Genomic DNA, 16,297 nt, shown 5'->3' with positions numbered 1-16,297 from the left:
TAAAATGCAAATCATGTAGTTTTTTTTTCTGAATTTAAAAGCAACTTTTACTTGTCATTTTATTGTGGAAAAAAAGAAAAAAAATTGATAGACTATATGCACTGTGTAAAAGTGAAATCACCAAAGATTCCATCATGCATAGTACTTTATTGAAAAAGCTTATATGTAAATCCTTATTACCTGCTTTCAATGACTGTCTGAAATTCCTGTGGACTAATGATGTTTTCTTTTAATTTATCAATCTTTCTGTCAAAAAATAAGCAAAAAATAAGAAAATGTGGACCTTGTCATAGTAAAGCCAGGAGATATATTTCTAACTTTCTGAAAATCATTCAGCAACTCCTCAAACTTATAAGGTAATAAAACTTAAAAGACAGTCCCATTTCTAGGATGTGTGATTTTAGATTATAATGTGTGTTCTTCCCTACCACATTCTCTAGATAACTTGGAAAAGACAGAAGAGAATATATTTTCAGGATGCAGTTTCACAATCTTCAGAGTTATTGATAACAAATCATACTGCAGATGATTTCGGAACTCTCAGTCCCTTTCATTTGCCAATCGAAGTGTATTTCTCTCATATCCCTGTCCAAAAACATTTTCAGTGTAATAGGTGCTGTAAATAATGGCTGGCTTTGTAATTCCCTTAAGAGGAGAAAGTAACCAATTGAGAAACAAAGATAAAAACAAAAGGAGAACATCCACCTTGATTAAAATCTTACTTGAAAGTGGTCAAGAGTAAGAGAAAATCAAATTGAAACAAATTTGCCAATTTGACTTCAATTCCAATTAAAGTGGAGCTGATTCTTCTCTAGTCACAAATCTATAAAAAAATGTAACATAAAAATTATCATAATGTCTTAGGTTGAAAAGAGGATATGGTGTCAGGAATCCAGTATCAGTCAGCTTTTTTCTCTGTTACCCTAATTTAAAACTTTGCCTTTTCTTTCTTTCTTTCTCTCTCTCCTTCTTTCTTTCTTTCTTTCTTTTTCTTTCTTTATTTCTTTCTTTCTTTCTTTATTTCTTTCTTTCTTTCTTTCTTTCTTTCTTTCTTTCTTTATTTCTTTCTTTCTTCTTTCTTTCTTTCTTTCTTTTTCTTTCTTTCTTTCTTTCTTTCTTTCTTTCTTTCTTTCTTTCTTTCTTTCTTTCTTTCTTTCTTTCTTTCTTTCTTTCTTTCTTTCTTTCTTTCTTTCTTTCTTCCTTCCTTCCTTCCTTCCTTCCTTCCTTCCTTCCTTCCTTCCTTCTTTCTTTTTCTTCCTTCCTTCCTTCCTTCTTTCTTTTTCTTCCTTCCTTCCTTCCTTCCTTCTTTCTTTTTCTTCCTTCCTTCCTTCCTTCTTTTTTTTGGTTCCTTGCTTTACTTTGATTAATTTTCCCACTGTTTGGATTTCTTAATGAAAACAAGAACTCTCTTCTAGAAGTTGGAAGGGTTATTTTGTTTGGTTGGTTGGTTTTGTTTTTGGCTTGCATTATGGATGATCCTTAAAAGAAAAGGTCCAATTTATTTACATATATTATGTTAATAAAATGACATTAATGTACGTGTGTATGGGGGGTGGGGGGTATAACAACCCGCATCCAAAGCAGGGCTAATGTTGCTATTAGCCACTTTATATTAACATCAGCTATAAGACAGTCTACCCAAGGAAAGTATCGTGTGTTTTTTGGTTTGTTGTTCTTACTAAGCCTGCTGCCACACCTTGAATTTAGTAGGTACTCAAAAAACAAATTTACCTAATAAAATGAATAAATCAGATTATGCCCAAACTAGCTGAAGAAGCAAGTATATTTCATTTTGGTTGCTCTTGGTTAATGTTCACATTATCTAAGAAAATTTTAGATAGAGCTTCTTCTGAGCTGTCTTCCCTTATAGCTATCTATTTGTCTATCATTTGGTTTAGTCAACTGAAAATGATAGTTTAGAGTAAAAACATACAAAATAATTTAAATATAATAATTTTTAATGGTGAATTCAGAGTCCACAAACTAGTAGCCTATGGGTGACATCTGGCCTGCAGATGTGTTTAATGCTAACTTTTTTTTTTATGAACAGAGGCAGGTACTTTAAAAAAATTTTTTTTAAAGATTTTATTTCTTTCTTTTCAGAGAGAGAGAGAGCACAGAAGCGGCGGCAGGGGTGGGGGCGGGGATCAGCAGGCAGAGGGAGAAGCAGGCTCCCCACTGAGCAAGGGGCCTGAGGCAGGACTCAATCCCAGGACCCCGGGATCATGACCTGAGCCAAAGGCAGACCCTTAACGGACTGAGCCACCCAGGCGCCCCTAATGAACTCTTTTTTTAAGTAGAATGGGCAAGTTTTGGATGGCAGCAAAATTGGACTGATATCTTCAGTTAGTCACAAATTGGGTATGGCTTTGACCGAGAACTTAATTTTACCGATAAAGGGACTGAAACAGAATGATGACAAGTGAGGGGGGGGGAGAGAATCCTAAAGTGCTCTTTCCCCTCAACAAAAAGCAAAACCAAACCCTCCTCAAAACCTTCCATTAATATTAACATTTCAAATAAGAAAATTTCACATAAAATCTGGCTTCCTGGCTCTTCTGTAAAAGTCAGAAGATGTGTCAATATCTATACATCCTTAGTAACAACTGGCTATGGGTGCGTGGCCCCTGCTCTCTCGAGAAGAGACATATCGGCCACAATCTCCACTATTCTTTCCCTAAAACGGAGGCCAGTTTTCAGGGGCCACTTACCACCCACGTAGTAGCAGAGAGATATTTCCCTGTTGCCATTTTTCTATCAAAAGTGATTAAAAGGACCACAGAGTTCAAGGGAAAAATAATGGGTGAAAGATTATTTCTTTGAGGAAATTAAGAATATCCCTGCCTGTTTAATCTTTGAACTATAGCCTCTTCATTTACAGGACTTGCCTGGCGCATGTGGGCATTTAAATTTGCGACCCCCTGGGATATAGCTCATAAACGGAGCTCTGTCAATGTGCCAAGCCCATAATTCTAGATGAATGTGTAAATATGAATATAAACAAGATTTATTTCAAGGCATAGCTTAGCTCAAAATGCGGCTCACATTACACAAATACAATTGCAAAAACAACTAAGCAAGTTTTGAAGAGTAGTGGTGATGACTAGCCCTACCCCATAGTGAAACATAAAATTACAGTAATTAAGTGTCATACTGCACGTGACTAGCCACCTCAGCAACTCCAGAAATAGAGCGCAGTACCTGTGGAATTTAGACTATGATACAGTTGGCATTGTTGAGTGAAAAAAACAAAATGCAGGGGTGCCTGGGTGCTCAGTTGGTTAAGCAGCTGACTCTTAGTTTTGGCTCAGATCGTGATCTTGGGGTCTTGGGATCAAGCCCCATGTGGCACTCCGTGCTCAGCAGGCAGTCTGCAGGAGATTCTCTCTCTCCTCTCCCTCAGCCCTTCCCCCTGCTTGCACTCTCTCCCCCCGCAAATAAATAAATCTTAAAAAAAAAGCAAGATGCGATAAAATGTATTAGCACATATCCATTTGTGTATGTGTTGCTATATATAGGGGATAATATTTGAAAATTGTGGGTGGACTTTTCTTTTTTATGTTTCTGAGTACAAGCCTTGAGCACTTAAGGCATCTATCCACCAAGGGAGAAAGACTGGAGTGTGTTTCATGTGGTAGATGCTATTGCTTACTCAGTCAATAACCCTTAAATCCTCCTTCTTCCACATAAAACAGATATTCCCACAAAAGATACTGGGGAAACGCGTGACACCTTCCTTCCGGGCCTTCCTTCCTGACCCACGTGACATGGGTATGGATAACATGAAAACCAGAGGAATCTGTTGGGATGGCTCCTGAAGAGATTTCTCACCCTGATAAAAAGGACAGAGATGTGAGGAGATGTCTCTCCACTCCTGAAAGCTCCCCTTCAGGGTCAGGCTTTGAACTTTGAACTTTGATGCCCAGAGCAGCCGTGACCCTGAGGTCAATGAGACAGAAGATGACGAGTCTTCCTGCAGATGGCGGAGCACAAGGGTCTGGGCCCCTGGGGGCATTGCGGCGCTGCCAAAGCAGCTCTGGAGCCCTTAACTCCCAGAGTTTTTAACTTGCAAGATTATTAAATGTCTTTATTGCTGACACCACATTGAGTTAGATACCATCACTTGTACTCCAAATCATTGTAGCTTCTACATTACAGAAAGAACGTCCGAAGGAGGTCTGAGGTAATATCTGATAACTAATATATAAGAGCAGTGTTACACAGAAAAGAATTATTCAAACTCCTGTCTGCCCCTTGAGTATATCAGCATCTAAGCCCAGAGAACCCACGCTCACTGGGTTTCCTCACTGAGTAAAGAAGATGGCAGCTCTGTCGGGGACAGTCAGCGGTGTTGTATTTATCTTTCGATATGTGACATCTGGTCGGGGAGCAGGTAATTGAGGACAGAGGGAAAAGTGGACCCCCTCCACAACTGCTCTGTCTGGGTTCTGGGAGGATGCACCCTCATGGGGGGCCCCCCAATAGAGGCAGTATCGACCGTGCATCGTGGTCAGGTAGAAGGTTTACCCCAAGGTTTAGCTTTTGTAAGCTACGTGTGCTGGGGCTCACGTATTGACAGGTCCCAGAAGTAACTAAGAACCCCGGCGAAGAAGTTCACCAGAGGCCGTTGCAAACTGGCTCTGTGGAGAAAGGAAAAAAGACCTGGCGTGCAAAACCACAAGGACTTAACTTTACTCTTAAGTCAGGGGGGAATGACAGACTGTACCCAGGAGAGTGACATGATGACATTTGCAGTTTAGAAGGGTCATCCCTGGGGGCGCCTGGGTGGCTCAGTCCGTTAAGCGTCTGCCTTCGGCTCAGGTCATGATCCCAGGGTCCTGGGATCCAGCCCCGCATCGGGCTCCCTGCTCAGCGGGAAGCCTGCTTCTCCCTCTCCCACTCCCCCTGCTTGTGTTCCCTCTCTCGCTGTGTCTCTCTCTGTCAAATACATAAATAAAATCTTTAAAAAAGAAGAAGAAGAAGAAGAAGGGTCATCCCTGCAGCAGTGTGTGTGGGTCGGGAAGAGGTGGGCAGCCTGGAGGAGGTAGACCAGCTCGGAGGACCCGCTGCAGTCTCGGCGAGGGGAAACAGCGCCCCATCCCTGGCAGAGAGGACAGAGAATATGGGAGAGATGGTCAGGAAGTAGCCTCCTCTACACTCCTTAAGTGTGAGACGAGAAAGAACGGGAGTCTCAGACGCTTTTTTTTTTTTTTTTAGGAGGGATAGCATTTCTTTTTATTCTCGGTTCCATATTTAAAAAAATAACATCATCTGCATTTTGAATTAAGCGGAAGCGTTGAGAAAGGTCACTTTTTCTGCTTTATAATCGCAAAAACAAAGGAACTTTTAGTCTGCAAGTTTTAGATACAATAATAGCCCTGATATCACCATGACATAACTGAAAACAATTCTGCCAGTTAACAGACAGAGGGGAAAGGAAAACTAAGACTATCAGAAAGCAGCAATATTAGAAATAACAGGGAAGTTATCAGCTACCAGTTTTAAAACCACAGAACTTTGGCTATAAGGAAGGAGCGTATGCATGGCTAACAGACAAAGTGAAGAAAAGCCACTACCAATGCAGAGCAGCAAGTCGACCCATTCACTGAGGGAACTAAGAGGTCTAACAGCCGTATATTTTAATGAAGTTACTCAAGGTTCCCCCTTTCTTAAAGCAGTCCAGGAATCAGATGGGGGAAGATGGGCTAACGTCATCTTTATCAAATATCTGCAAAGGTTACAAAGATAGCCAGGAAAGCCTCTGCATGGTGAGTGGAAGAGATATCACAGAAACGAGTATTTGATTCTTCTAATATTTAGATCTTGAATTAGGTTAGATCTTGACCTGCTTCTAGCCAGTTGATCTCTGTGCAATAAGTTTTTGATTCTTCTGTAGTGTTCTTCGTGAATTCCTCTAGATTTCACATATACTTAATTTCTTTAAAGATCACTGCTTTTCCTCTGGAATAAGCCAATGTGGATAAGGGAGACCAAAAGGGAATTAATAAATGTTAAGATAGCGTGGTTTTAAGGTTTTGATACATGACTTGAAGAAATTTTCACAGAGCACACTGCTCTCAAGTTAGGGTTAAAGTGAAATTTTCCATTTGGATAATGCAGAGGATGACATTCTTCCAGAGAAAAATGAGAACACTAAGCCTCCTTCTCTCTACTAGGCATCTTCCTTCAGGCACTGAGACTGCAGCCATCCAGTAAATGGGGATGGGCAGAAAGAAGAGACTTCAAAAGTCACAGATACACTTTGATAGCTAATTTTTGGCAAGTCTGGCAATGCGAGCTTTCCATTCTCCTCGTTTCTTTGTGATGTAAGTAGGAGTGAGTAGCTGCATAGTGATTCTGGCTGTTGCCTATAGAAGTTCTGACGCAAGGCCTCAGTCTTAAAATCACATACATCCCCCAGTCATAGCTGTTTTGTTGAGCAGGGGCTTTCTCTTCCACAAAGGCCAGTTTGTCTCCTTTTCTGCCTAAGAAAGCTTCCAGTTTCTCCGCTACCTGCTTTGCATGGACTGAGTTGCTTCTGTTATGGGAATCGTAGTGAAAAAAAGCTATTTTTATCTTGGACATAAACCAACAAACTCCAATGGGTTCCCCCAGCTGCCTCGTTGGAATTATCAATAATGGCTAAAAATACAACTCTCTTGTTGGGGAGGTCCAGGGGTTCAAGGAACATGGCAATCTCTGCTCGGTTGCTAGTGCAATTGATGAACTGGGTAACTTCGGGGCTGATGAAGCAGACATGGTCAGAACAGTCATGAAATTGACTGTTGGCAAAGTACTCAAAGGCAAATCCAATGATATGGTCATTGAGCCAGCTCGGAGGATCCAACAGTGAGACATCTGATTGCCGTAGTAGACTGTCCATATAACTCAAGACCACAGGGTCCATCTTGAACTGACCAGGGTTGATTAGAAATTCCAGAAGCTGCCTCGGGCCTCACCACCCCAACCAGCCTTCAGGCACCCCTGTATTGGCCGGAAAGCGAGAGCTAGAGTCCTCAGACGCTTTTTAGTTATCTGATCTAGACAGAGGCTGAGAGACAGGAGACCCGGGAGGTGGGGCAGGCGTTGAACATGGTAAGTCTGAGGTGGAGCTTATACACGGATGCATTTGACGCTCGAGCAAAAGAGGTGTATGAGCTGGACATGCAGGTATGAGAGTCATCACCATGGAAGTGATGCCTAAGCTATGCATGTGCATGGAAGTGACTCTAAGAACGTATAAATGAGAATAGCATCTGGGCAGCGTTGCACCTAAGGAGTGAGAAGCTGGAACCCACCAAGGAATCCGTAAAGGAATAGCCAGAGAGAAGAGTAGAAAACCAAAAGAATGTGATGTTGTATAATAAAGCCAAGCATAAATACAGATTTAGGAAGCAGTGGGTGTTCAGGAGGGCTAAATGTTCCAGAGAAGTCATATAAACCAAGGACTGGAGAACGTGCATTTTGTCTGGCAACGTGGAGGTCCCAAGAGGCCTCAGCAAGAGTAACTTCAAAGGGAAGGAGAGCCAAAGCCGGCGACCGTGGTGTGCACGAGAGAGTGGGAAAAGCAAAGTATACTTCAGAAAGGGTTTGCCAGGAAAGCAGAAGGTAGAAAGATGCCAGAAAAGAATACAAGTTTGCAGGAGAGGTTTCTGCGATGTTTACCCAGAACTCCGGCACATAAGCAAACACAACATGGTGCAATCGCAGAAGTAAATTATGTTGAAATTGACTTCTGACTTAAAATTGAGAGGCTGAAAGTCAATGCCGGCCAAGGCCCTCACTCTTTGAGGTCATCAATCAGAAATATTGGACAACTCAATCGTCTTCCGGGGACCCTTACAAAAAGAGCCTCCGTCATCCACCTCCAGACCTCTTGCTCATCCCCTGGAACTTGGTTGGTTGATTTTTCACCAAGGGTGCCTGAGTGGGCTTCCCACTCTTCGTGTTGTAAGTGAGCAGTCCATGTCAGCTTATATCTCTGGAGAGAGGACAGTCCAGCAAACAGGCACCTGATGTGTACCTGACGCGGTATGAAATCAATCTGATGACAGCAAGACTGAGAAACAGGACTTCTGATCATCTATGTTTCAGGAAGTAACACAGAGCAAATTTCTGCCCAGTGGAGAAGAACATTTTAGGTGATGCTGAACCTAAGTCTGTTGTGGGATTGTGGAAGGTGACAGAGACGAAGGAGCACCAAGCCCTGTCTATGGCTGGCATTACTTTAAGTACCTAAATCTATAGTCCTAGTTACAGGACAACATCTAGCAAATGTTACAGTATGCATTTCCTTAAATTAATTTACATAAACATAGTCTACATTACTATGCCTATTCTGCACCATAACCATAGCTTGGGGTAAATTTTTTGTTCAAAGAATAGTAGTATTTGGTCTCTTGGAACGCTACAGAACAAGGTATTGTAATGATATAATTTTTTCCTACATTTCAGAGAAATGCAATTATTTACTTACACATATATTCACTAAATTTCACATCAGGAGTATAAACTTATGAAGTCATAAAGTAGCACAAAGTACTAACCATTCTATCATTTAATAAAAATTCCTAAGGTTATTTTCACAGTGTTTTAGAGTACTCTAAGGGCGAATCACAGTGAAACATTTGGGAGTCTCTTTCCCCTCAAATCCTAACATAAAATGTGGTGTTTATGTTAGAAAGACTGCCAAAACGGACTGCAACATCACTTAGACACAAACGAACTTCTATCTTACAGTCATAAACAAAACTGAAAGCACCGAGCAAAAGATCCCTCCCAAAGCAGGTTTTAGTCATTCTTTCCCATAAAGCAAGGCACATATATTATATATCACAGGGCCCAGTCTCAGCTGGGGTTTGGAATTTCCTTTCTTGGTTCTACCTAGTAGAGGAAAGAAAAATAATCCCTTCAGTGTTGGAACACACTGTCAAACTATTCTAAATCACTGTGGGCTAGAAATCTCCCGGGTTTTCTCCTCATGATTCAAAAACCAGTGCAGATATTAAGACAAGGCTGAAAATCATGTTGACAAGTAAATTAGGAAAAAAGAAGAAAATGTTAATAAAGAGCAAGATGAGTGAGAGTCTCTGTGTCCAGGAGGTTGTGATGTCCTCCTTGGCCCGGAGGTCAGAAGTGGGCATCCCAAAATCTAGTGTATTACTCACTAGCTGTTTGACTCTGGGTCACTCTCTGAGCTTCTGTCTCTCACATATAAAATGAGGGGATTTGACCACAGGATTGCTAAGAACCCTTCCCCTTAACTTGGAAAGTCGCTGATTTTTTTTTTTTTTTCCATCAGGAAATACATGTCTTAAACTGTCTCTACATAACAAGGCACAGAGCAGACTCAAAAATACATGTGAACTAATGAACTAGTTTGGCCACTGAGAACAAGAAGATCTTTTTTAGCAATTATTTGAGAAATTGTAGTTTATGAGATCTCCTTTGAGTAGGAAGAGAGAATGTTACACAGTAGCAAGCAGCTGGACTAAAAATATTTCTGGTTCCTGTCCGGTGACTCCAGCCCTGTTACATTTGCATGGCTCAAAAATCCAAATCTTTCAGAAACCTGAAGAACCCTTTTATTCTTCATGCCTACAGGATCCCCATGCCCAGAATGCAAAATCTGGACCACCTGGGGAATGCATTTTACAGAAAAAAAAATTGCAGAAGTACAATTCCTAACAGAGAACTTCAGTGTACCTTCTTAACAAAGAAATAACTTATGCAGGTGATTTTCACTTCAGATAGGAAATGGAATAATAGAAAATAAAGTTATATTTGAACAGTTAACGTTGAGCAGAAAATAAAAGCATAGAACGTGTTGTAGACTCTGTAAAGAACTAAACACTTTTATTATTTATTTTTATCTTTGTGGAGCTCAATTTCGCCATTATTAAACCTTTAACCTTGGACAAGTTAATTTTCTATTTTTGGCTTTCTCATCTAGAACTAAGTGAAGTTTGAGGTGGGGGAAATTGGTCCGCATAAATTCTAGAGTCACCTCAAGCTCCTATGATTCTAAATGATACTACTTTTCTAGTTATAGAGGTCATGGAATTCATATCACAAATTTGTTTTAACATGGGTGAACCTTGAGGACATTATACTAAGCAAAAGAAGCCTGTCACCAAAGGACAAATACTGTATGAATCCTCTCATAGGAAGCATCTAAAATCATAGAAACAAAAAGTAGAAAAGTGATTACCAAGGGTGGTGGAAAAAGGGAGGAGAATTAGTGCTTAGTGGATATAGAGTTTCAGTTTTGCAAGATGAGAATGTTCTAGAGATCAGTTGCACAGCAATGCACATATACTTAATATTACTGAATTGTACACTTAAAACTAGTTAAGAGGGCAAATTTAATGTTATGGATTTTTTTTTACCACAATAAAAAATAATTTTGTCTTAGTATGACAAGAAAGAGGAAATTTAAAGCCATCCCAAATTCAACAAAAATTTCTCTCAACCAGCTTGTCTACCAGATATGTTCACTATTTATTTTTCAACAGTTAGTGAGTGCCTACCCTGTGGTGCTGTCTGCTGGGAACAAAATAACGGACATGACAGAGACCCAGCTCTCCTGGGTAAGGAAAGTAGCAATTACATCAAAGGGAAGGAAGTTCTACAAGAAGGGGACACACAGAGAGCAATGGAAGCGTAGAGAAGGAGCAAGCAAGCCAGGGTAGGGATGAGGAAAAGCTTCCCAGCTGAGATGTAAAGGACGAGAAGATATCAAGGCAAAAAGAAGGCAACAAACTTCTAGTCAGCAGGCACACATGTCGAAGTCTCATCAATGTCAAGAACAGTGCTGCAGACAGGTGGAAGAGAGGTCCCAGAGAGGAGGTGGGGAAGGCACCAGGGACGGGATTACCAAGGGCTCTGGACCCCGTGTTCACGAGCCCGGACATTTCCTAAAGGTTCCACTCGTTGGAGAGTATCAAGTGTGGAACGGACAAGATTAGATTTGAATTTTGAAAGACCTCTCTGGCTCCGATGCAGAGAATGGGTTGTAGGGGTCATGCCTGGTGGACGGAGCCCATTAGGGGGCTGTTGAGCAAGCATGGTGACAAAGGTCATGCTGCATTTGTAGTTTGGGACTCAAGTTTTCTCACTTAATATCCCATAATTAGCATTTCCCCATTTCAAAAAAAAAATCTGTGGTAATCCTTTCTAATGGCGGCATGGAAATTCCATGATCGGTCTAACTACTCTTCTATTTTTGAATGCTGTCTCCAAGCTTTCATTATTCTAAAACGAGTGGGATGATTATTTTGGTACAAGATCCTTATCTACATTTTTAAAATATTTTCATCAAGGAACGCCTGGGTGGCTCAGTCAGTTGAGCATCTGGCTCTCGATTTCGGCTCAGGTCATGATCTCAGGGTCCTGGGATCGAGCCCTGCATCGGGCTCCCTGCTCAGCGGGGAGTCTGCTTCTCTCTCCCCCTCTGCCCCAACCCTTACTTGTGTGCGTGTGTGTGCGTGTGCACGCACGCGCACTCTCAAATAAATAAATCGATCTTTAAAAAAATATCTTCATTAATGTTAAGATGATACTAATCTCTCGCAGCAGATGGCAGAAGAGATGTAAAAGAAATGACTATAATCCGGGCATGCAAGGCAATGTAACGAAAAGGGTGTGTGTGTGTGCGTGGGCATATACACAGTTTTACTTTGTTTTAAAAAGACCATTCTCAATTCCAGATCTTCCAGAGAAGGTATAATCTAACATTCCCTGTGTTGCACAGGACAGGGGAGGCTGTGGGTTTGAGCTCCACAGTACATTGCTCTCTCCAGGCAAAAGGTCAAGTGCTGCAGAAGGCCAAAGCTAAAAATAAAGTGTGGCACTGGGAACATTAAGGAGTTGTTTGGAACATTAAGGGGGAAGTGAGTCACACTAAATTAGCACTTCTGTATCCTCCCAAGACACTGTGTAACCTACTCAGCCAGAAAAAGTAGACCGATTCTTACATGAAAGTAATTTTATTTTATTTTTATTTATTTTTTGAAAGTCATGTTAATAATAATTCTAATAATTTTATTAACAACCACAGAGTGGTTTCGTTCCTGTAGCACTTTCGTTCCCTAAGGCCAAGTTCTCATGGACCATCTACAGATCAAGCTGCCCCATGTCCATTAACACAGGTCTCCAGAGAGGCAGAGCACAACAAAGGTGTGGAATCTGAGTCTCCCTGCAAGTTTATCAATGGTTAGTGGATTAGAATATCATAGCAATGTGGAGGGTCTGTACAGCATGGATGTGGAGAGGATTTTGTGCACGGACCCTTCATCACTGCAATCCTGGAAACTTCTCTGGAAATTCAAATAACTAATGCTGGTTGGACTGCTTATAAGATTGCATCTCTTCGGGAAATCATCAAAAGATTCCTCCTCCAGGGGCGACTGCGTGGCTCAGTTGGTTAAGTGTCTGCCTTTGTCTCAGGTCCTGATCTCAGGGTCCTGGGATTGAGCCCACATCTGGCTCCCTGCTCAGTGGGAAGCCTGCTTCTCCCTCTCCCTCTCCCTCTCCATCATTGTGCTCGTTCTCTCTCTCAAATAAATAATCTAAAAAAATAATAAAAATAAAATGTTATAAAATTATATCATTCATAAAATGATAAAAGAATATATAAAAACAAATGCTTCATACTTAGATCAAGTATCTTTTCTAATTAGATTACTTAATCTATAGGTTCATTCTCAGTCTTCATTTAACTCAGCTTATTCATCCCTTTGAACTAAAAACCAAAACGAATTAGGTTGATTTTGTATTTTGCTTACACTGTGTCCCCACCTTGCCTAGATATACTGGGATTTCTAAGAATCCAGGAAATGCTCTGCAGAGACTCATAGCAAAAGAAGCAGAGAAGCAGAAAGTTTTGATAAACTGCAAACTGGATAATTGAGTCAGGGAATCATTTACAGGAATGACAACTATGGTACCTGATGAATCGTGAAATTAATAAAAACAACTTCAAAAAGTATTTTGGTAATAAGAGCCCTAACCATGCAAAGCCCATAGAACCTACCGGCCTTTGTCTTCAAGTTGGTTTAAAAAAATGCAATTCAAATGTTAAGTATTTACTAAATGCCAGCTAGGGTTTCCCAGCAGGGATTACACAGATTAGTAAAACAAAGGCCCTAACTTCAAGAACTACTGTCTAGTAGGGAAAATAGACATGCCAATACAGGTCAAATGACACAATATCATTTACAAACATTCAATTGATTTTTTTAAAAGATTTTATTTACTTATTTGACAGACAGAGAGACAGCGAGAGAGGGAACACAAGCAGGGGGAGTGGGAGAGGGAGAAGCAGGCTTCCCGCCGAGCAGGGAGCCAATCCCAGGACCCTGGTATCCTGACCAGAGCCAAAAGCAGACGCTTAACAACTGAGCCACCCAGGTGCCCTCAATTGATTTTTTAAAACCATCCAGACTGATAAACCCAAGTGTTGGTAAGTAGCAGAGGCTGAATTGTGTCCCCCCCAAAATTCATATATTGATGTCCTAACCCCCAGGACCTCAGAATGTGACCGTATTTGAAAATAGGACCTTTAAAAAGGTAATTAAGGTTAAAAGGAGGTCATATGGGTGGGCCCTAATCCAGTAGGACTGGTGTCCTTATAAGAAGAGATCAGGACACAGACACAGAGGGAAGACCACGTGAGGACACAGGGAGGAAACAGCCGTCTATCAGCCAGGGAGAGAGATCTCAGAAGAAACCAATCTACCGACACTTTGATCTTGAACTTCTTACCTTCAGAATTATGAGAAAATAAATTTCTGTGGTTTCGGCCTGTTACTCAGTTAAGGCACGGTGGAAATTGTTCTCCATTGCTGGCAAAGGGACTGCCACAACAATTGTGGAGAGGCATGAGCCCTGGTAGCCAACAGTTTCATCTGAGGTGTCTACACTAGAGAAGTCTCGCAAATGTGCCCAAGAAAACATATAGAAGGCTGTTCAGTGTAGCATGACCTTTAACTGTGAAGAACGTGAAACCAAATAACCCTTTTTAGTACGAAAAGAAACTGGTTTATTTCATTCATACAACGGAATACTACAGAGTAGTTAAAATGACTGAATTTCCGTGTGTGCATTTATCAACATGGAGAAATCTCCAAGCTGGTGTTCAGTGAAAAAAAGAATATTGCAAAAATAGTTGTAGGCATAATGTCAGTTGTGTGTAATTTTAAAACAGTCTTATATATTGTTTAGGGATATATACATATGCTTAAAGTACAAATACATAACATGGGCATGAGAGGCATATAGGATAAGATTGTGGTTAAGAGCATGGACTGTGGGGCTTACCAGTTATATAACCTTTGATAACTTCAATCTCTCTGTGCCTCAGTTTCCTCATCTGTAAAATGAGGTTAATAATAGTCCCTGCCTTACTGAATTGTTGGGAAGACTACATGAGAAAATGCTTAGCTCGGTGTCTGGCTCATAGTAAATGCTCAATACATATTAGCTTACTGGATAAAATATTAACTTAGTAAATAAACACATGTTTAACTATACAAGTAATATAAATGTAAACACAGCAAAATAAAATTGAGTGGTTATTTTTGGCCAAGCTTTATCTTAAAATGAAAATACTATGAAAGGCAATATACTGTGATAGGGCAGTCTCTAGATCTTGGTGTGTATGCCCTTGAATAACACCCTCCCCCTGAGTGTGGCCTGGACCTAGTAACTTGCTCTAATAAACAGAATATGGCAACATGATGGGACATTACTTTCAAAATGAAGTTATAGGGGCACATGGGTGGCTCAGTCGGTTAAGCATCTGACTCTTGATCTCATATCATGTCTTGATTTCGGAGTTGTGGGTTCAAGCCCTGCACTGAGCTCCATGTTGGGCGTGGAGCCTAAAATTTTAAAGAAAATGAAGTTATAAAAAGACTGAGGCTTCCTTCTTGGGCACTTTCTTTCTCTTGCTTGCTTGCTCTGAGGGAAGCCAGCTGCTTGCTATGTTGTGAACTGCCCTATAAAGTGGCCCACATGACAAGGAACAAATGTGTCTGGCCACCAGCCAGTGAGTGAATTTGGAAGTGGATCCTCCCCAAGTTGAGCCTTGATTCATCAGTCCTGGCCAACAGCCGAACTGCATTCTCATGAGAGCCCCTGAGCCAGAAACACCCAGCTCAGATCCCTGATCAACAGAAACTGTGAGAAAATAAATGTTTACTGTTTTCAGCTGACAAATTTTAAGGGGTACTTTGTTAGCCCGAATAGATAACTAATACACCCAATGTAGGCCAGCGTGAAAACTAATGCTGTCTACATATACAGTGTTAGTAAGAATGTGAATTGGTATAAATTTCTTGAAAGCAATATCCTTGAAGATATTTAAAAAAATTTTTTTTGCCTAGGAAAATAAGTACACAAAAATTGAGATATGTTCTTTAAAGTATTAAATGTAACAAATATCATAGGGAATAACTGGTGACAACTTACATGCCCAACACTGATTGGGGAATTGTGATATTGTGATATAATAAGAAATATATATTTTAGCCTTTAACCCTGGCTCCTGGCCAGAGCTCCTAAAACCTTTAGAATTTCCTAAGTGATAAAGGTTCTAGGAGAATCTTCTGTTCTAATATTGGGTCTTTGACTCCAGTTCCTGACATAGAGCTCCAAAATCCCTTAAAGTTTCCTGGGTAATACAAGTGTCTCCTGTTCTAATGAGGCAAATCTTGGTGGGCTCCTGGACAGCTTCAGGATGGGGGGCTGGTCACCAGAGAGACCAAGCCACGGTTAGAAGCTTGGAATGTTCAGCCCCCCCTCCCATCTTGGGCTAGGGCCTGGAGATCGAGTTAATAATCTGTCATGCCCATATGATGAAGCCTCCATAAAAATTCCTGAAGTATGGGTTTTGGAGAGCCTCTGAGTGGGTAGACATGTGGAGGTGCTGGGAGGGTGGCATGCCCAGACAGAGCATGGAAGCTCTGAATCCCTTCTCCCCATTCCTTGTCTTAGGCATTTCTTCCATCTGCCTGTTCCTAAGTTGTATCCTTTCATAATAAACCAGCAATCTGGTAAGTAAACTGTTTTCCCGCGGTCTGCGAGCCATTCTAGCAAATTACTGAACCCAAGGAGGGGTCATGAAAACCTACGAGTTATAGCTGGTTGATCAGAAGCAGAGGTGATAACCTGTGGTTGGTGTCTGGAGTTGGGGGGTGAGTCTTGTGGGACTGACGCCTTAACCTGCGGGACCCCGATGTTAACTCCAGGCAGGAAAATTGAATTAAACGGTAGGACACCCAGTTGGTGGTGCCTA

At 41.1% G+C, this 16,297-nt stretch overlaps 1 pseudogene; it reads right to left on the bottom strand.

Moving 5' to 3' along the window:
* Window positions 1–6,269: 6,269 nt before the first annotated feature.
* Window positions 6,270–6,907, bottom strand: LOC113925680 (annotated as a pseudogene).
* Between the last annotated feature and the right edge of the window lie 9,390 nt (window positions 6,908–16,297).

The sequence above is a fragment of the Zalophus californianus genome, chromosome 2, assembly GCF_009762305.2.
Source record: "Zalophus californianus isolate mZalCal1 chromosome 2, mZalCal1.pri.v2, whole genome shotgun sequence".
In the NCBI taxonomy this organism is placed as follows: domain Eukaryota; kingdom Metazoa; phylum Chordata; class Mammalia; order Carnivora; family Otariidae; genus Zalophus; species Zalophus californianus.
This window is presented reverse-complemented; position numbering and strand designations above follow the sequence as displayed.